The following is a 20,560-nucleotide window of genomic DNA, read 5'->3' on the forward strand; positions in this document are numbered from 1 at the left end:
AACCCTTCTCCCATCTGGGAAAGCATTCCTACTGCCTAGCCTAAACCTGCATTCTCGTATTGGCAGCGTTCAGTGCTGCACTCAGTAGCAACAGAGAAGAAGTACGCTCCTTTTTCAACACCTTTGATATCTGTGGACTGCTGTCTTTTCCTATGTAGCTCTCTGACAGTCTGGCCTCTGGAGGTGGTAGGAGTCAGACTTACCTCTCCATCTTCTGGGAAGACAAATTCAAGAGGTTCTTCAACACTGTGAAATAGAGAAAGATTTCTTATGCTTTGCTAATCTCTTAGGAGCTACTCAATGGCACAGCAGGGAAATGACATGACTGCCAGAGGTTGCCGGTTCAAATCCCTGGTGGTATGTTTCCCAGACTATGGGGAACACCTATATGGGGCAGCAGCAGCAGGAAGGTGCTGAAAGGCATCATCTCGTACTGCATGGGAGATGGTAATGGTAAACCACTCCTGGTCACTAGGAGTCGATACCGACTCGACGGCACAGTTTACCTTTACCTTTGATCTCTTCGGATTTGCTACAATCTCCATATACACAGAGGAGTGCTAGACAAGGCAGGGGAGTTTTATGAAAGCAAGTAGTTTTAAGAAAATAAAGTTTAGCAATTAGCTACTTAACTTGACTCAATTAGCAGCTACCCCAGCTAACTGAGCAAAGAGACACCTTTTAAAGTGCTGATGCTCTGATATTTATATACCGATGGCATTTGTAAGGTAAAGTGTGCCGTCAAGTCAGTTTTGACTCCTGGCGCCCACAGAGCCCTGTGGTTTTCTTTGGGTTTACCACTGCAGGGGGCAAGCAACAGGCCCCATCCAACCCCAGCACAGCATCCCTCCAGTGGCTGTTGCTGGCGTCTGTCTTAGGGTTCTTTTTCGATTGTGAGCCCTTTGGGGACAGGGATCCATCTTTATTTTTATTTCTCTGTGTAAATCGCTTGGGGAACTTCTGTTGAAAAGCAGTATATGAATATCCATTGTCATTTTGTGAGGCTTGATGTTTAGCAAATTTGAGACGGCTTTTGTATGTTTTCTTTATCTGAAAATAGATTGGTGGGAGTGTTCTGAGCCCGATCTATACTGTCTGTAAATACTCTTCAATTGTTTACATAGTGTCCTACAGCATGAGTCAAACCAATGATTAGTTGCTCTCTTACAATGAGCATATGAAGACTGTAACTTGCTCAGACATGAGAACTTTTGTATAAGAGCATCTTCTCATACTCTGGATATCAATCAGGCTGCACTCTAACGAGCAGTGGAAAAACCTGAATTGCGTGTGAACTGCTCCCCAATAACTTGTAGGGACTTCAGGATAAATCTGGCCAACATGTGAATGCAGCACCTCCATTCCAGAGGAGGTGTGTGTTAAAGGGCTTTAAAAGCCTCATGTGAAAAACCTCCTGGAATCAAACTTGACTGAATTTGTTCAAGAATTCTGAGAAAACAAACATAGGCTCACCCTGCATGGTTGAAAGTCTCCTTTGCTAATCTGCAGCGAGGAGGCCATTTTAATAATTAGTGTTTCTGGTGTGTTCTAGGCATTAAAAGTAGCACAAATATATAGTACTCAATGTCTATCACTATATACTGTGAAGTGTGCGTGTGTGTATTCAGTGAAATGTATTTCCAGGCAGCATACTTATTTTGAAATATCAGACTTAAATCCTTGGGGGCCTGGGATGTGTGGAGGCCCTGGACTTTGAGGAGCTGGGGGCCCATTTTAAAATCTCATCTCTGGGCCCATTCCAACCTTGCTATGCCCCTGGTGGTCACTACACAAAACTTTCTGCACAACACCTGCACAGAAGAAACTTCCATATAGAAAATGTGTCTCTTGTAAATTGACCCTGAATTTTCCATCCATGACTAGGATATCTGAGAGTTAGAGTCAATAATAAAAGAACAGCACACTGCTTGTGACAGGAAGGGGCAAATTACAATGATTTCTTAGTCTGGCAGGGGCTGGTTTTGGCCCTGCCAGAACTTGGCTGTCTGCTCCTGTTGCAAATGCAAATTCCTCTGTCTCGTGTGGCAAACTAATGTATCCTCCTCCCTCCTGGTGGCAAAGTAAGCACTAGTGTGGTGAATGCACATATACCCCATCATGAGCCAACAGTCATCACAAGACAAAGGCTGGCAGGAATCATTCACTGGTTTATAGACACCCCACCACCACCACCTTCTTCTTCCCCTATTTTGCTAGTGGCTATTTGGGCAGGTGATCCTCTAGGACAAAGTCACTTTTTTGTTTTTTGTTTTTTTAAAGCATGAGATGAGACTGAAAATGAAACTTGGAATCCTCACATAACTCCTGACTGTTGTTCTAAGTCTTTTACAGAGATGGCTCATGTTTTCAGGTTTTGATCAACAACCATGTCTAGATGGTACAGTGTTCTACTCTAGATGGTACAGTGTTCCTTTTAACAGGCATTTCCAGATATTGTTGACTACAAGTCCCATCATCCCTGTTTGGACAGGAGTGCAATTTCAGTGCTTGCCCTAGGCACTATTTCCCCTAGATATGCCCCTAGTTCTCGGCCCCTGATTGTCTTGGTTGCCCTCTTCTGCACCTTTTCCAGTTCGACAATGTCCTTCTTAAAATACGGTGACCAGAACTGTGCACAGTACTCCAAATCTGGCCACACCATAGATTTGTATAAGGGCATTATAATACTAACATTTTTATTTTCCGTCCCCTTCCTTATGGTCCCTAGCACAGAATTGGCCTTTTTTCACAGCTGTCGCACACTGAGGACACTTTCAATGAGCTGTCCACCATGACCTCAAGCTCTCTCTCCTGGTCAGCCACTGACAGCTCAGACCCCATCAGTGTATATGTCAAGTTGGGGTTTTTAAAATACCAATATGCATCACTTTACACTTGCTTACATTGAACCACATTTGACATTTTGTCGCCCACTCACCCAGTTCAGAGAGATCCTTTTGGAGCTCTTCACAATCTGTTTTGCATTTCACTACACGAAATCGTTGAGTGTCATCTGAAAATTTGGCCACTTAGCTGCTTACCCCAATTTCTAAATCATTTATGAATAAGTTGAATAACACTGGTCCCAGTACAGATCTCTGGGGGACCCCACTTCACACTTCCCTCCATTGTGAAAACTGCCCATTTATTCCTGCCTTCTGTTACCAGACCACATATGAACCTGTTCTCATTCAGCAAGGCCTATTCTTCTATTTGTTTAACAATTTTGTCCTTAAGTATGCTTTCCATCAATTTACCTGGCACAGAAGTTAAGCTAAGCAGCCTGTAGTTTCAGAGCCTGATTGTAGGGAGAAATTACGTATTTTTGCTAGGACCAAAGACTCTCTTTATACCTTGAATCTCAAGACAGGATAAATAGTCAATGGGTGGGGTGTATTTGAACATAGAAGGAGTGTATTTCAGGATCTCTTTGGAACTCCTAATGCCCTCTCCTCCCTCCAATAAAGCAAGCCACAAAGGGAGGGGCTGATTTGGATGACGTTTGTAGTGTGCAGGAGGGGTATAATGCTTCCCCACAAATCCATAGCCCTAATGCTAATTGTTACCAGAATTTGTTAGCTGTTGAAGGGGAAATGCCCATAAGCTTTCCTTTCCGTGATGAATATGGAGATCTAAGCTGGTAATTGGCACAAGAGCAGAAGACTGGATCCCCATCCCTCTGCACCCTGGCCCCTATCCAAATCCATACATCCTGCAGCTACAGAGAGGTGGGCTGGTCATGTGGTAGCAAGCATGACTTGTCCCCTTAGCTAAGCAGGGTCCACCCTGGTTGCATATGAATGGGAGACTTGATGTGTGACCACTGCAAGATATTCCCCTCAGGGGATGAAGCTGCTCTGGGAAGAGCAGAAGGTTTCAAGTTCCCTCCCTGGCTTCTCCAAGATAGGGCTGAGAGAGATTCCTGCCTGCAACCTTGGAGAAGCCACTGCCAGTCTGTGTAGACCATAGTGAGAGAGATGGATCTATGGTCTGACTCAGTATATGGCAGCTTCTTCTGTTCCTACATTAAAAAAAGAAAAGAAAATGATGCTGGGAGTTCTAGTCACTATTGCACTGTTTTGCTAAAATGGAAATACAAGTGGGGAAATAATGAAGACACTGGCTAAATAAGAGACAATCGAGCACTAATCATCCACCATGATGACTAGACGAGCAACAAAATTGGCTGAACTACCAGAAGTCCACAGCAACAACTACAATGTCAAATATTTCTATATCACTTTTCAACAAGAGCAACAAGGGTTTTAAAGGAACCCTTGCTAACTTGGCAAGGAGGCACCTTTTACCGTGGTGATTCTCTTTATTTAGCAGGGGGAGAGTAACAGGCCCTATTCACCCCCCGCACAGTACTTCCAGTGACTGTTGCTGGTGTGTGTCTTATGTTTCTTTTTAGAATGTGAGCCCTTTGGGGACAGGGAGCCATCTTATTTGTTTGTTATTTCTCTTTGTAAACCACCCTGAGCCATTTTTGGAAGGGCAGTATAGAAATTGAATTATTATTATTATTATTATTATTATTATTATTATTACATAGAAGAAAGGAAAAAGATGGTTGCCTTTCCCCAAAGGGCTCAAAATCTTTAAAAAATCTTAACACAACAACAACATATGGCTTGTTCACAGAATAGTCTGAATCTAGGTTTAATGTGGGTTACCAGCATTAGTGTGATTGCATGAACCCATGTCAAGGTGGGAATCTCAGGTTAACACCTTGGTTCACACAATCACTTCAATGCTGGTAACCCACATTAAACCTAGCTTCAAATGACTGTGTAAACCAGGCCATAGTGGTTTACTACTATGGAGGGGTGTTATGCTGGAATTGGATAGGAAGAATTGCTCCACCCACTGCTCAATATGACCAAGTCACCTTTTGAAAAGGTGGTGCCTCTTTCCTCAGTTAGCAGGGGCAGCAACATACTAGGGATGTGCACAAACCAAGATGTGCAGAGGCCATGTGTGTGCTGCTGCTGCTGCTGCTCCGCTGCACCAGGGCTACTGGGGGTAGCGCCATCGCAGTAGGAAGCAGCATGGAGAGGTGGAGGAATAGGCAGGCACCTGCTCTCTCCTCCCTTTTAAAGGGGCCAAAACGGTGCTGTGAATCTGTGCACAGATCTTGATTCATCCACATCCCTACAAGTAGGGATGGGCCCGGAACGGTCCGGACCTTGGCGTTCCGGTTCAGGTGTGGGGGGGGTAGCTTTAAGAGCGGCGGGAGGGCTTACTTACCCCTCCCGACTCTTTCCCGCTCTGGTGCCGTAATGTTACGAGTAATTGGGGCGGCAGGATACCTCCCAGGAGTCCTTTGCGCGCGTGCACATCACAGAGACGTGAAGCGCGTGCACGATGTGCGCGTGTGCACGCAAAGGACTCCTGGGAGTTTTACAGCAACAGCGGGGAAGGGGCGGCAGGGAGGTATCCTGCCGCCCCAATTACTACTAAACTTACGGCGCCAGAGCAGGAAAGAGGCGGGAGGAGTAAGTAAGCCCTCCCGCCACTCTTAAAGCTACCCCCACCCCAGTTCCAGACCGCAGTTTGGCGGTTCCGTGCACATCCCTACCTACAAGATACCTCCATTTTAAAAGATTAAACCTCAAAGGGAGGAGCAGGTGAGCAACCCCAACCCAAGAAGCTCCCTACACCTTGCCCTGGTGTGGACAGAACATAGTGGGATTAACCAGTGCAAGGACTGCTAGGTATAGGGCCCTAGTTTTGTCTCCCCGTGCCATTCCTTGCATAAGCTAACGCAAACTCGCATGAAAAAAACCTCCCAGCTAGAGAGAGCCCTAATCAGAAAAGCCCTTGTTTCCGAGGAGAAAATCGGCCTTGCTTCTCCCTCAGAAAAGCTGTGCAGGCTGACAGGAGAGCCCCCAAATAAGCTGTGGGAGATTCCTGCTTGGTTCCTAGTGTCCAGTCATGGCCTAGAGAAGTACCACATTTCTGACATGTAAATGAAGTTTCACTTCAGTCCCTTTACATTGTACCCTAACTACTGTGGATGTATGCAGATAAAGCATTGAGCTAAGGCATTCTTCTTATCCCCCCTCCCATCTCTCTATTGCTATTGTTTTACAAATGCAACTGTCCGGATTTCTAGGCAAGAACATATCTTTGGATGGGTCTAAGAGCAGTGTCCAGAGCATCCTTAGGGATGTAGCAATGTGCAGGAAGTAGTGCAGAGCCCACCATCTCCATGGGGATATCCTAATTTTCAACACAATCAAAGATGCATGGATTCTCCACATTCCATTGTGATCTGGGTAAGTGCCAGTTTCTGCATCATAGGTACTGTATTCACTAGCCCTGTACAGGTCTTATATAAGCATGGATGCTGTGCCCAGCTACAGCATTCTCCAGTAGCACACCTCATCCTCACACTGACGTGTTCTTTAGCCCACACAATCTGTGACTATAGTATTTGAATGTTGTACTCATGGATAGTGTGGGGCTGGAGTGTGGACGTGAGGGACAGAGCATATTCTAGAGCAGGGATTCTCAACGTTGGGTCTCCAGATGTTATTGGACTTCAACTCCCATAATCCCCAGGCCCAGTGGCCTTTGGCTGGGGATTATGGGAGTTGAAGTCCAATAACATCTGGGGACCCAATGTTGAGAATCTCTGCTCTAGAGGATGCTGTACTTGGTTTCAGTACATCTAGCACTGAAACCAGTACTAGTATTGAAACCAGTACATCTTGGTTTCAGCATCTACGGTTGATGTAACACCTGAACAGGACTACTGCACAGGGCTTATCTGAGCCAGGCCGTGCAATCCCTGTCTGGGACCAAAATGAGCAGGTGTGGGGAAGAGATGCTCTGGAGGCCCATGGGAGTTGCAGGGAGGGAAGGAGAATCGTGTGGAGTGTCTCTTGTTTCAATCTGCAAATCAACCCTATAGGGTAGGTAAGTCCCTCTGGCAGATGGGAAGCCTGAGGCCCTGGGGTTTTCCTGATAGAGGCAGCATCCAGTGGGGGCTGTCAGACTGCTAGTGCAGCCTCTTGGCCCTGTGCTACTCCACGTTATGAAGAGGGCCTTGGTAAAAAGGAACGGGATGTTTTCTAGCCTCTCTTAATCTTAATACAGAGAGAGAGAGAGATTGACCTCTTTTCTTGGAACAATGGGTAAGTGTCTGCTGCCTATTCTTCTCTTTATGAAGATCTTTGTCTGAAGTTTAGAATTTGTGTGCACACTTCTTTCAGTTTGGGATTGGTCAAGATTAAGATTATGGAGTATGGAGAAGGCAAAGAGGACAGTGCAATATAGGCAGTGCCATATATTTCTATGGCAGGGTAAAGTGTGCTGTCAAGTCAATTTTGACTCCTGGCGCCCACAGAGCCCTGTGGTTTTCTTTGGGTTTACCATTGCAGGGGGCAAGCAACAGGCCCCATCCAACCCAGGCACAGCATCCCTCCAGTGGCTGTTGCTGGTGTCTGCCTTAGGTTTCTTTTTCGATTGTGAGCCCTTTGGGGACAGGGAGCCATCTTTATTTTTATTTCTCTTTGTAAATCGCTTTGGGAACTGCTGTTGAAAAGCAATATATGAATATCCATCGTCGTATTTTTACATGATTATTATTATCCTCACAACCATCAGAGATGTAGTTTGGGCTGAGAGACAAGCATGTCCCACAGTCACACACAGTGGCTTTCATGGCTGAGTGGGGGATTCAAACTCACGCCTCCCTGAGTCATACTCCAGTTGTCTTGTGGTAAACAGACACCACACAATCAGCACACCAAATGTGGGGTTTTACATTTCACAATTTTGTGTTTAATTCTGCTTTTCCAAGGTCAGTTTGCAGAAAAGAGGACATAAACGTGTGTCTTGATGGGCTGCTCCTGTTCCTCAATGCTAACATTCATGCTATGATGATTCTGAACAGGCTGAGATTAATTTTAAAAATCAAAGTAACAAAAAAGGGAAATTCTTACTGAATCAGGAGTCAGTTTTACAGTGAATCTGTCAATTAAGTATGGGAGAGGAGGAGGTGTCACAGCAATAATGGGCTATAACTGCTGGGGAATTAACTGTATCTGCATTTCTAAGCAGATTAAAAGTTCAGCTCTCATTTGCCAATGAGGCTGCTGGGAGAATTATTTGGAGAATGTTTTCCAAATATTTTAATGCTCAGTAGGAATTACTCACAATTTCCTATTCCCACCCCCAGCCCCCGTGAGAATATACTGAGAAAACAAAATATTTAGGGCATATTCACCTCAAGCCTACCTTGGCACACAAATTGAGAGGCAGGCACAGGGAACCAAGGAGACACACAGGAATTCAAAAATGAAAACACAAAGCCAGGCAGTAAGTGATACTGAGTCCTTCTAGCCTGGTACATCAGTTAGGCAAGTCCTTCCTTCTCTGCTCCTGGGACACTGACTGGAGATGCTCCCCTCTGCCCCTGTCCTCCTGGGATTCGGGGGGGTGAGGGGGAACAGCCCCCCTGCCCTTACTGACCAGCCCCCCCTGCTCACGGGGTCCATTCACTGCTACTGAGCATTGCGATCTGGCCCTTGTCTTCCACACAGCTGCAGGGACCAGGCCTTCCTGCAACCCCCTCCACACACTTGACTTCTGCAGCACTTTCCACAAATCCAGTCCCAGGACCGCCTGCTAGCTGCCACCTCCTTCCAGTTTGCTGCATTTCAGTCAACTTTGTGCAATGTTTTTTAAATGTATTTTACTTAAGTGGCAGAGAGACATTAAGAGAGGCTAAAAAACCCCCCAATTTCTTCTCACCAAGGCCCTCTTCAGAACGTGGAGACTGGAGTAGCACAGGGCCAAGAGGCTGCACTAGCAGTCTGACAGCCCCCACTGGATCCCGCCTCTATCAGGAAAACCCCAGGGCCCCAGGCTTCCCATCTGCCAGAGGAGACTTGCCTACCCTATAGGGCTGATTGGCAGATTGAAACAAGAGACACTCCACACGATTCTCCTTCCCTCCCTGCAACTCCCCACGGGCCTCAGGGGCATCTCTTCCCCACACCTGCTCATTTTGCTCCCAGACTGGGATTGCACGGCCTGGCGCAGATGAGCCCCACACCACCTACCCCAGTGACAGCTGGTTTAACTTTGGGGCCTACCTCTCGTGGGCCTCAGGGGCCATCTTGGAGCACTTGCTGGGGGAAAGAGCCCCAGATGCTCTCAACATAGAACAGAGCCATGGGGAGAAGACAAGCCTCCTTTCCCCAATCTTTGGAGAGATTCCTTGGAAGAGACCAGGAACGCAGCATCACTGCCCAGCAGTGCTTGCCCCACAACCCAAACACAGCAGAGTTTTCCATGTTTCCCCCACAGAATTCAGAGACACAAAGAGCACCTACTTTCTCTAAGACAGACCCAGCTTCTTCCCAAAGCCCTCTCTGTAACTAGGAGAGCTACTAGGACCGGCTGACCAGGAGTCTGGATGACTCATCTGGAAGTCCCTGCTTTGGATCTGGCCTCAGAAGACTTCAGGCAAACCCCAAAGCCTCAGTTATCCCATCTGTGATACGGAACCAACAAGACTCACCTACCTTACAGGACTGTAGTATAGATCAGGAGACACAGCTATCAGGATCCTCCATTGCTTGCTTTGCCTTCATTCTTTTCTGATTCCCACTCCTTCTCCTGGGCACTTTTACTTTGGCACAGGCCCAGCTCAGGGAAGGCTGCTAGGCCAAGTGGAGACCAGGCCTAAAAAGAGGAGAGGAAGACAGTTTGGACAAGGACCAGAGAACTCCTGCAGAAAGGAATAACAGGAAAAGACAAATGCCCCAGGAGATAAGCCAGCAGAGCCTGGATGCTGGACAGACAGAGACTCAAACATTAGAAAACACAGCTAAACATGCGATTGTAGCAAGGGCCATCTAGACTCAGCAGGGCTTAAATAGGGGCCTGCAGGTCTCCACCCTGTAGCTGGTCTCTTCAGCCCTTATTGGGTGCAGCTGGTTCAGGCTCTACTTTCTCCTCCAAAGGGAACAGAGGAAAGCCAGGGCTGCCCTTGAAACTCCCCGCCACTTGATGAAACGCTTCCCAGCACAGAAGAAAAGCCCCTTACCCTCCATCATGATCTTTATCCTGCACCTGGCACGATGCTGAAGGCGCCCAGGAGAGAAAGGCCTGCTGGTGTCCTTGAAGCCCTTAACTGCATCATCTGGAGATCAACCTTTCTGCTAACCCCGGCAGAGGAAAGCAGAGGCGAGAAGGAAGCAGCTCCTCTCCCAGCTCCTCTCTCTCATTCAGTGATGGGCACGGCTCCAGGAATGGCAGAAATCAACCCCTTTTGCTCCCACCAGAAATTTCTGAGCAGTTGAGTCAGTTGAGAGGGCAGTTGGTAATGTCACAGAGAGTGATGTCACAAAGAGCAAACAGGGTTCAAAAAAAAAAATCAGTGAGTCACAGTTATAGACCACTTCTCAAAAGAACTGACCACCCACAGGTTTAAAATAGAAATAAAAATATGTGTTATTGAATTCAAAAGAGAGGCTTGACTTGTATCTAAAGAAACACACATGACATTTCCACATGACACAGATCACGCAAGATGTTTCACGTGTCTGGCCACTAATACAGCATTACTGTCTAAAGTCTGATTCAGACATTATATGGTACGAGTGTACAGATGTCTGTACACCTGTTCACTTGTTTGTGTGAATGGCTGTGCCTGTGTTTATTTTAAAAGTGAACCTGGATATAGGCCAGGATATAGGCCAGAGAACAATTTGTTATGGGGCAGCTAACAAATAAAGTTTGTTTGTTTGTTTGTTATTATTATTATTAGTAGTAGTAGTAGTAGTAGTAGTATTTCCTTCAAATCTGTTCTCTATTATGGTACAGATAGGAAGTGTGCTTCTGTACTGCACTCAGCATAACATGTGAATGACTGTCCTGTGTACAGATCTTTACCCGTGTACATTGTACACTCGTCGTATGAGTGTTGAACATAACATGTGAATGGGCCTTAAGTGTATGTGCTTAACTGACTAGATGCTTATTATTAGAGGAGACGGGGAAAGAAAGCAAGGGATGTTTGGGTTAAGTGGGGGGACATGAAAGTAAGAAGAGCTGGTGAGGACCACTCGGTGGGAAAGGAAGGTGCATAGGAAGGATCACGTCAATAGCTCAAGTCCTTTCCATGTCTCATATGGATGAAGATGGGGGGACAAAGGAGATGGGAGTCTCCTTCCTTCAGGGTAAAGGAGCAAATATTCACCCAAAGAGCTTGTGGAACACCAAGGCGGAATTGGGTTGGATGTCAGTATCCACCCTAACTTACACCCTGAAGCATCCTTGGATGAGGACACCGACATTGCCACTGAGGGGCCCTCAGATGTGGAGAACCCCTACACAATTGGGAAATATTTAAGGAACTAGATGTAAAAGTGCCCAGAAAGAAGAGTGAGAAGAGGAAGAGAATGAAGGTGAGTAGAATACTGGGTCCCTGGGGAATTGTTGAGAGGCAATGGAGAATCCTGACCCTTGTGTCTTGTTGCAACTCATACAACAGCCCTGTAGCCCTGTGAGTCTCATTGGCCCTATATCACAGATTGGATGACTCAGGCACTGGGGTATGTCTAAGCTCTCCTTATGCCTTTTGTGGAAGAGACAATATCTAAAGTAGGGACTTCCCAATGGGAAATGTGGACTCTTCGTGCCACAGTGACTCTCCCAGTGACAGGTGATGATAAGGTGTATCTTAAGTGCTATTTTTCTTTTTGAATTCTGCGAAGAAAACATGGAAAGCTTTGTTTGTTTTGATAGTGGGGCAAGCACTTCTAGGCTGTGATGCTGCATTCCTGATCTCCTTCAAGGAATCTCTCTAAGGAGGCCCATGATGGCTGGCCACACAGGAGCATTCATAGCATACCTGGAGCCCTGGAGTGGGCCAAACCTGGGAAAGACGGGTGGAGGAGCTCACCTGACTATTCTATGCTGAGTGCATTTGGCGCTCTTGTTCTCAGGAGGTGCTAAAAAATGGCTCCTCAGGCCCAGATGAGGCAGGCCCCAAAGGTTAAACCAGTTGTTAGCGGGGTAGGTGGTTTGGGGCTCATCTGGGCCAGGCTGTGCAACCCCAGTCTGGGACAAAAATGAACAGGAAGGCGTCTCTCAAGGTGGAAAAGGAGATGCTGCTGAGGTAGTTCCTTCAGGGCCGGAGTGTCTTGCTCCAGGCTCAGCCAGAGTATTCTCCGAGGTACAGATCAGGGATGCACCAGACCTTGGATTGCTCCAGGGGGGACAAGTCAGGACCTCAACTACAGCTAATAGGAAATACAGGAGCTGGGTTACAATGGCAGAGACAGGATGTTGTTTCAGCAGACTGCTGGGTTTCATAGGTAGGGCGACTTGGTTCTGCTCCTTCCATAAGGAAGCTTTGGTTCTTAAAGGGGCCTTGCCGAGTTTTTCAAGTGCTGGTTCTGATTGTGTGGGGCTCCATTATGACCAGTAGGTCCCCCGAGGACTCTTCCGAATCGGTGGACGATGGCAGAGTTGTGCCCTCAGGTTTTGGTGGGGACGCTGGTTCTCTCCATCTGGGAGGTCCTAGTGGCACAAGGTCACCTTGTGCCTTCTGCTTGGTCTCTTCCCCTGGATTTCCCAGGGCCTGGGATCATGACACCTGAGGCAGTACTCTGGCCTCAACCACACCATTGCACCCCCCAATATCTGCTTGTCAGTGCTGGCAAGAAGCTTGGCAGGTGTTGATGGAGTGAAGTCGTAGTGCTGGCTCCCAGAAGGCTGCCCCTTTGGGGCTTCCACTCTCCAGGCAGGGCGGCTGAGTCCAGGAGGGGCAGTCTGAGTTCAGAGTGATGTGAGGGCTTCATCTGCTTCTGACTGCTGTTGAGTCAGCTTGCTCCCTTGGACTGCTACAGGGCCCTGCAGCCTCACCTTGCTCTGCCTCACCAGCAGCTATGATAAGCCCAGTCGAATGGCTGCTCATCTGTCCCCACATAAGAAGGCACGTCTTAGAGAGCCAACGCTCTTCACACACATTCCTTTGGGAGATGCCGCCATGAACAGCTATAGCTGGGAGGAATGGGCCCTTCAGGCCTCTCTTCTTGGTCTCCAACCCTGAGAGGATGGTTGAGCCTCCATGGTGATTCACACAAAACAAGTAATGAATCCTGGGACCTGCTCCCCCCTCCAATATGTCTTTCCTCCCCTGATGACCTTCCCATTGCACAGAAGTGAGGAAAAATAGAATTCGACAACCCATTATTATGAGTCCACAACACAATACTGATAGGATTGTTGTTGTTTAAAAAATCAATGGATTCTATTTTGGTATCATTTTTTTCTTAACGTCATAGACACTCCAGAGGAACTTCTTCACATACTGATTGTTCCATCTTTCATCAAAGCATAAGCTCTTTGGAGAATGCCTGTGCTAATACAGTACTTAGCTGAGATGCCTTACATTGCATCTTTTAGACTGCAATATTAGAAAAAGAGAATTCTCCCTTCTGCTGTTCTTTTTGTCAGGTTGGATTGAGACTCTGTATGGTTTATTTTTCATTTCTTTTCTTTTTTAAAGGCATGCTATCATAACCTCTGGAATAATAACAACTGAAATAATATTACAGAATCAGGACCTATGCAAAGTGTCCAGTGTCCTAGGAGTATCGGAAGCTGTCTTATACCGAGTCAGACCGTTGGTCCATCTAGTTCAGTAATGTCTACACGGACTGGCAGTGACTCCAAGGTTTCAGGCAGGAGTCTCTCTCAGCCCTACCTGGTGATCAGGGATATGTGAAAGGTTTCTGGTACAAAACAATTTGTACCTGAGATGGGCTGTGTCGGGCGATTTGTATACAAAACAAATTGCCCAATGTCCAAATCTGAAAGTTTTGTAGCTGAACCAAATCGCCCCTGTTTGGGTTCCAGAAGATTTGTTGCTTCAGATCTCCATTTTGCGATCTCTGGTAGTCTGTCTCCTTCAGTCTCCATTTTGGGTTTTGATGCCAGTTTGAATTTCCCGCCCTTCCAGCCTGCAGATTGGTCAGCAAAAGCATGGGCTGATCTGCAGGCAATTGCCTCCCCCTTCCTTTTAAGGCTTTGCAAGAGTAAAATTTACCCCCATTGGCCAGGGGGAGGTCAAAGAACAGCAAGGGTGGTGGAAATTTTCGGAGGGCTTTTCTCAGGGGTGTGCGTGGGAGAAGAGAGAGCTTTTGCCTAATTGTTCAGCCTTGCCTCCGGCATTGTTCAGCCTTGCCGGCAGCCTGCCTTTTCTCCTCCTGCTGCTGCTGCTGCTTCAAAAAGAGAATTGGGAGAGAAGAAGAGAATTCCATCTTCTTCTTTTTTAACCATTCATTGTTCTGCCTTGCCAGCCTGCCAACTATGCCAGCCTGGGCTGGGGTGGATTCTCTGCTTCCTTTTTTTGCTTTTTGTTTGTTTTTGTTTTGAGAGAATTGGAAGAGAGGAGAATTGGATTCCACCTCCCCCACCCACCCCGCCCATTCTTCCTGCTACTGCTGAGAGAATCACTGCTACCTGCCTGTGTGCTCTTTAGAATCAGCTTAAATAGGTGTTCTGTTTAGCTTTAGAGTTTAAATGGGGATCCCCGGTAGCTAGCTAGTACTAGTGGGTGGTTAGAGGGTAGCTGGTTCAGATTAGGGATACAAGAAATACCCTATTTTGCTCTGCTGAACGTGCTGGCTCTTTGCATGGGGCACCTGGTGAGAGGCAGCATGGAGAAGACCAGTGGCTGCTGCTCTGTTGTTGACTGCTGCACTATCAGCAGCATCCTCCCTCCTTCACTTCCACTGAAGGAGCCCCATTGGAAGTGAGAGACAGAGAGCCCTGCTGTTGCCAAAACAAGATGGGGGGCACCAGGCAGCTGCTCTGAGCTGCCTTCCATGTGGGGCATCAGCTCTTTGCTTTGAGACCCAAAGGAAGGGAAGGATGGAGAATCCTGCTGCTGCTGCTGCTTGTGCCACCCTCAGCTGGAGAATGCGGAAGAGTCAGTGATGAAGAGGCAGAGTGGAGGAGGCCAAACAGCCCCCGACTTGCTCCACGCTGCCTCCTGGCAGGCAAGTGACAGCATCGCCACACTCTGGGAAGAGCAGAGAGCGTTGCCCAGAGGGCAGAGCCAGCAAACCAATGTGTGCCCCCTCAGATGTGAAGCAGTGTCAAGATTGCGCTGAAGGAATGTGAGTCCCCGTGTCTTGCTGAAACAAGAGCACATGGCAGCAACCAAGGTGGCTCTTGGGATGAATGGAGGTGGAGGGGTCTGCTCTGAGGGGCCTGTGGTGGTGTCGCTTTAAACAGGGTAGTGAAGAGAGTCCTCTGATTTCTCAGATAAACAGAGAGAAGAACATGAAGGGTGAGGTTTGAAAAAACTTCCATTACTACTATTTATATACCACTTTTCGACACAAGTTGCCATATACCACTTTATTGATTAATTTGTTTTTTATTTTTACATTTTATATCCCGCTTTTCCTCCAAGGAGCCCAGAGCAGTGTACTACATACTTAACTTTCTGCTCACAACAACCCTGTGAAGTAGGTTAGGCTGAGAGAGAAGTGACTGGCCCAGAGTCACCCAGCTAGTCTCATGGCTGAATGGGGATTTTGCACTCGGGTCTCCCCGGTCCTAGTCCAGCACTCTAGCCACTACACCACGCTGGCTCACAAGTTTCCAAAGCAGTTTGCACAGAGTAAGAATCAAGGAATAAAGATGGATCCCTGTCCCCCAAAGTCACACAATCTACAAAGAAACCTAAGACTGACACCAGCAACTGTCACTGGAGGGTTACTATGCAGGGGTGGATAGGGCCAACTGCACCCCCACCTCTGTGCAATGAAGAGAATCGCCACTTTTCAGGACTTGGAGACATCTCCTGCCAACTGGGCAAAGAGGCACCTGTTAAGAGACCTTTAGAGGCAAGAGGATCAATGGCCATTGCTGAGGCTCGTGACACATCCTCTTTTATGACACCTTCGGGGCTCAGCTGCTCTTTGTGGGAGAGTTAGGCGAGGAGGGAGGAGGCGAGGTGGAGAGGAGTTGGAGAGATAGAGAGGAGAGAGAGTGTGGGAGTCCATTTCTGTTTGTGTCTCTCTCTCTGTGTGTGTTTGAAAGTCTGTCTGTGTGTCTCTTTTCTTGTCTGTGTGTGTGTGTGTGTGTGTGTGTGTGTGTGTGTGTGTCTTGTCCTTGTGTCATATTTATTTATTTATCCATCCATCCATTTATTTATTTATTCAGTGATACAGTTAGTGTTGGAGTGTGTTTGTTTTGTTGTTTGGTTTGTTTGGGGTCATTTTGGGGGGATCTGGGGGGAGGGCCAGTCAGCTTTTAGTAAGAGGAGGGATAGTTAGTTAGGTAGAAAAAGTTAGACAGGGAGGGCAATGGGGGAGAAGATGAGGAAAGACTTCTTTGTGCTGGAAGTGAAGGACTTTGCGCTGGCTCATGTCTCAATGACAGAGGGGGACACAGACTAGTGAGTCAGAGGGCAAGAGGGGTCAAGACATTGGCCATCACTTCTTTACTGCTCTGACACTATCCCTTTGATATGTAGATTGCTCCTCTCAGGGACTGACTTCCTGCCTGGCTGGCCACTTCCTCTTCCTTTCCTCCTCCTTCCCTTCTCCCTTGCAACATGCAAGCTCCTCTCTTCCCTGCAGCAGGGAGGAAGGCGCAGAGAGTGTCCAGGGAGGCAGGCAGCTCCAGATTGCCTTTGCCTTTGCCCTTCTTCTTGCCCCTGCTCTGCTCTGCTTGGAAGCTGTTTCACTCTCTTCTTCCCAGGGTCAGCTCTGCATCTTTTGCTTTGGGCATAGCTTTCAAGTTCAGGTCTCCTCTTCTCTCTTCACAGCTTCAACCCGTCTCCAGCTTGACACATGTTGCATAAGATCTGTTTCTCCCTGAGGTGAAGGGTGTACAAGACAATCGTCTGCTGAAGGTTTGAGAGCAGAGCCTGTGTTTTCCTCTTCCTTCCTGGTGGGGGGTGGGATTCCATCCCAAGGAAAGAGCTAGAGAGATGCCACTCAGGTGGGACATATTCGGATCCATCTGTTTAGCGGGGAGTGGGAGGAGGGAGAAGGAAACTGCCAAAGAAACAGGAAGAAGAAGAAAATGCTTCTTTCTAGGTTGACTCCCATCTCCCTTTGCTTCTGCGATCTGCTTTTCAGCCTCTGTTTCTGCTGTGTGGTCTGCATCTTCTCCCTCTCAAAAGAGGAGATTATTTAGAGGGTGTAAAACAGTGCATTCAGCTCATTTAAGGACAGGACTCTCAGTGTAAAAGAGGGTGTGTGCAGTTCAGTGGGAAGTATCGTCTTCATAATTTTTCTTTTAAAAACACTTTTGTTCAGTCACATTTAAGCATATTTGCTTAAATATACTTGTTTGTTCTCTCTAGAAGCCACGTAAGAATACTCTGTGTGTGAGTGTAGGGGGATGATGCTGAATTTGCAGTGGACTCACCCAATGGTTGTTGCTTGATCTTCCCCCCCACGCAAATGGCCTCCCCACATTTAAGGCCTGCTCTTTATTTGGGGGGACTTAATTTGTGTGTGTGTAGGGGGATGGTGCTTAATTTGCAGTGGGGAGACTTCAGTGGGAGACCCCACCACTAGACTCGGCCCATTGTTGTTGCTTGACCATTTGTCCCCACCCAAATGGCCTCCCCGGATATAAGACCTGCTTTTTATTTGGGGTGGGGTGTTTTTTTTTTTACTCCTCTGTGTGTGTGTGTGTGTGTGTGTGTGTGTGTGTGTGTGTGTGTGTGTACACTTTAGTACTATAGCACCATGTGTGTGGCAAACACAGCAAAAATATAGACCGCCCCCCACCCTTTCTTTGATGCCCCCTCCCCCGTCTAGAATTGGTGATTCAATTTACACCCCAAAGATGTCTGGGCGAGTAGGAGGAAGATCTATGAGCAGACTGCCAGGGAGAGGAAGGGGTGATGCTGGTCGCAGTTGGGGGGCAGTGCAGAGGCGTAACTAGGGGAAACGGCGCCCGGGGCAAGCACTGAAATTGCGCCCACCCCACCCCCGCCGCCCCCTTAGCTAAGCAGGGTCCACCCTGGTTTGCATTTGAATGGGAGACTAGAAGTGTGAGCACTGGAAGATATTCCCCTCAGGAGATGGAGCCACTCTGGGAAGAGCATCTAGGTCCCAAGTTCCCTCCATGGCAGCATCTCCAAGATAGGGCTGCAAGAGACTCCTGCCTGCAACCTTGGGGAAGCCGCTGCCAGACTGGGTAGACAATACTGAGCTAGATAGACCAATGGTCTGACTCAGTATATGGCAGCTTCCTGTCTTCCTAAATACTACTGCAGCACACACACAAGACACCTGTCCCATCCTGACACTCAGCCAACTTCCATAATCAAGTTCCTACACACACACACACCCACACACCCAGAGGTGTAACTAAGGAAAACAGCGTAACTGGGGGGAGGGAACCAACACACACACACACACACAGAGGGCTTAGGAAGGAGCGCACCCCTCATCCTACAGCTAATTTAAAATGGATTAAAGGAGGAACGCAATGGGAAGCAGCGTGAAGGAAGGGGCGGGGGGGGAACCAACACACACACACACACACACACCCAGAGGTGTAACTAAGGAAAACAGCGTAACTGGGGGGAGGGAACCAACACACACACACACAGGGCTTAGGAAGGAGCGCACCCCTCATCCTACAGCTAATTTAAAATGGATTAGAGGAGGAACGCAATGGGAAGCAGCGTGGAGGAAGGGACGGGGCGGGGAACCAACCAACACACACACACACGCACTCACACAGGGCTTAGGAAGGAGCGCAGCCCTCATCCAACAGTTAATTCAAAATGGAATAAAGAAGGAAGGCCACGGGGAAGCAGCGTGGAGGAAGGGGTGGGGGAAACCAACACAGCCTCTGCGCTCCCTCGGGGCTCCCAAGTGTTTGCACCTCCGCCTGAGGGAAAGGATGGAGACCCAGGAACTGCTGCCTGCCTGGTGCTGCTCAACCGATGACGGCAGGGGCTGCACTGTCCCTGCCGCGTTAAGACCATCTTCGAGCCCCAGCCAGGAGAACAACCGCCGCCCCAGCCAAGGCCACCGCACCAAATACAGATTAATTTAAGGCACACAAACCTTTTCTTGTTCGCATCCTTCTTAATGTTGTTGTCCTCCTGTGCCTGCGCCCAGCCAGCAGCAGCAACGCTCTCCCAGGCCCACCCTGCCTCGTCGCCGATGCCACGTGCAGAAGGCGAGCTGGGAGGACTCACGCATGCTCAGAAAGTTGCTTGCGTGCATGTGTGAGTGGGAGAGAGACCCTGGCCAGCGGCAAGCCACTAGAGGGCCTGATCATAAACTCCACTCCACAAGGTTAGAACGAACGAAGCAAGCGCCAAGCGCCCTTTTGGTAAGGGAGGGGAGGGCCAGGCAGGCATGTGCGACTGGGGGGGGAGGTGGTGCCGCGGGGCGGGAAGTGAGAGCGTTAGCGAGCGGAGTGATATATGATGAATGAAATGACGGTGATGCCGATTCACCGAAGCAAGCAGCAAGCAGGCAGGCACTGCAGTGCAACTTTAGGCGCCCGCGCTGCGGCGCCCAGGAGCAATGGGGGGGGGGCACCGGGACCCGGGGAGGGGGAGGGGGACTGCTCAATGCGTCCCACACTGCCTGCTGCGCACACACACACAAAATTCCGAACAAAAAAAAATTTAACCGAAAGGCAGGAGCTTGACGGGGGCACTTTTTGGCGCCCCCCACGTGATCAAACAGAGTGGTGCCCAGGGCACCTGCCCCCCCTGCCCCCCCTATCGTTACGCCCCTGGGGCAGTGACAGGTGCCTTCTCCCCAAGTCAACCCTGCTCCTGCTTTTGCCGGCTCTATGCAGGCACATCTACTCGGATGAAGCAGAAGCACAGCCAATAGTTTTGGCTGAGCGGGAGTTGGCGGGAGGTCCTACCCTGTCAGGGAAGATGCTCTTCCGGTGGCAACTGTGGAGGAGGTGCAGACTGTTTGGCTGCTAGCCCAGCCAGATGGGTCTCACCATCCTCCCAATCCCCCTTAGCAGTTCAAGCCCCCAGTCAGAGGGTGAGGAGGAAGTCATCATTCTTCTCATTCCTGGACCTGCTCAGCTCCAGACCAAGAGTGGTGATGGAGGTGTCCCTGAAGGAAGCAGCAGCCCCACCACCACTGAAAAGGGCTGTGAGCAGGGCTGGTGAGCATGGTGGCCGGTGAGCATCATGGCAGCATGGTGTGAGATCACTTGGAGCTCTGCCTTAGTGACTCTTCCCACTGCAGGGCATGGGTCAGCAGGGCAAAGGACCCAGAGTGACTTGGGCGATGGTGATGCAGCAGCTCTGTGGGCCAGTTGCAGTGGGCTGCACACTGCCTACCAGGCCCTCACTGTGCACTGGTGGGGGCAGGAGAGATGGGGAGCCTCTGGCGCTGGTGGCGTGGACACCTCTTCCCGTGCAGCATGACCCTGGGGGGCTGTGCTGCATGTGGAGGCTATGGACACAGACCACACGTCAGAGGAGCTGCCAGCAGCCACGGCCCAGTAGGTGGATTCTTGGATTCCTGGGGAGCCAGCCCTCTAGCAAGGCTTCCTGCTCACTGACAAT

The 20,560-nt window shown here is 48.8% G+C and overlaps 1 long non-coding RNA gene across 3 annotated transcripts; it reads right to left on the minus strand.

Annotated features, from left to right (window-relative positions):
- Nucleotides 1-6: 6 nt before the first annotated feature.
- LOC128346354 (uncharacterized) lies at nucleotides 7-19,292 on the minus strand. 3 transcript variants are annotated; one of them, XR_008316925.1, is made up of 4 exons: nucleotides 19,080-19,292; nucleotides 10,064-10,307; nucleotides 9,540-9,699; nucleotides 7-246 (listed from the first exon to the last, which is right to left on the minus strand). It is a non-coding gene; the product is annotated as an uncharacterized LOC128346354 (long non-coding RNA). The 3 variants fall into 3 exon arrangements; XR_008316926.1 differs by lacking the exon at nucleotides 19,080-19,292 and adding an exon at nucleotides 11,924-13,128; XR_008316924.1 differs by lacking the exon at nucleotides 19,080-19,292 and having other exon boundaries at nucleotides 10,064-10,509.
- Between the last annotated feature and the right edge of the window lie 1,268 nt (nucleotides 19,293-20,560).

The sequence above is a fragment of the Hemicordylus capensis genome, chromosome 2 (genome assembly GCF_027244095.1).
Source record: "Hemicordylus capensis ecotype Gifberg chromosome 2, rHemCap1.1.pri, whole genome shotgun sequence".
NCBI classification, from domain to species: Eukaryota; Metazoa; Chordata; class Lepidosauria; order Squamata; family Cordylidae; genus Hemicordylus; species Hemicordylus capensis.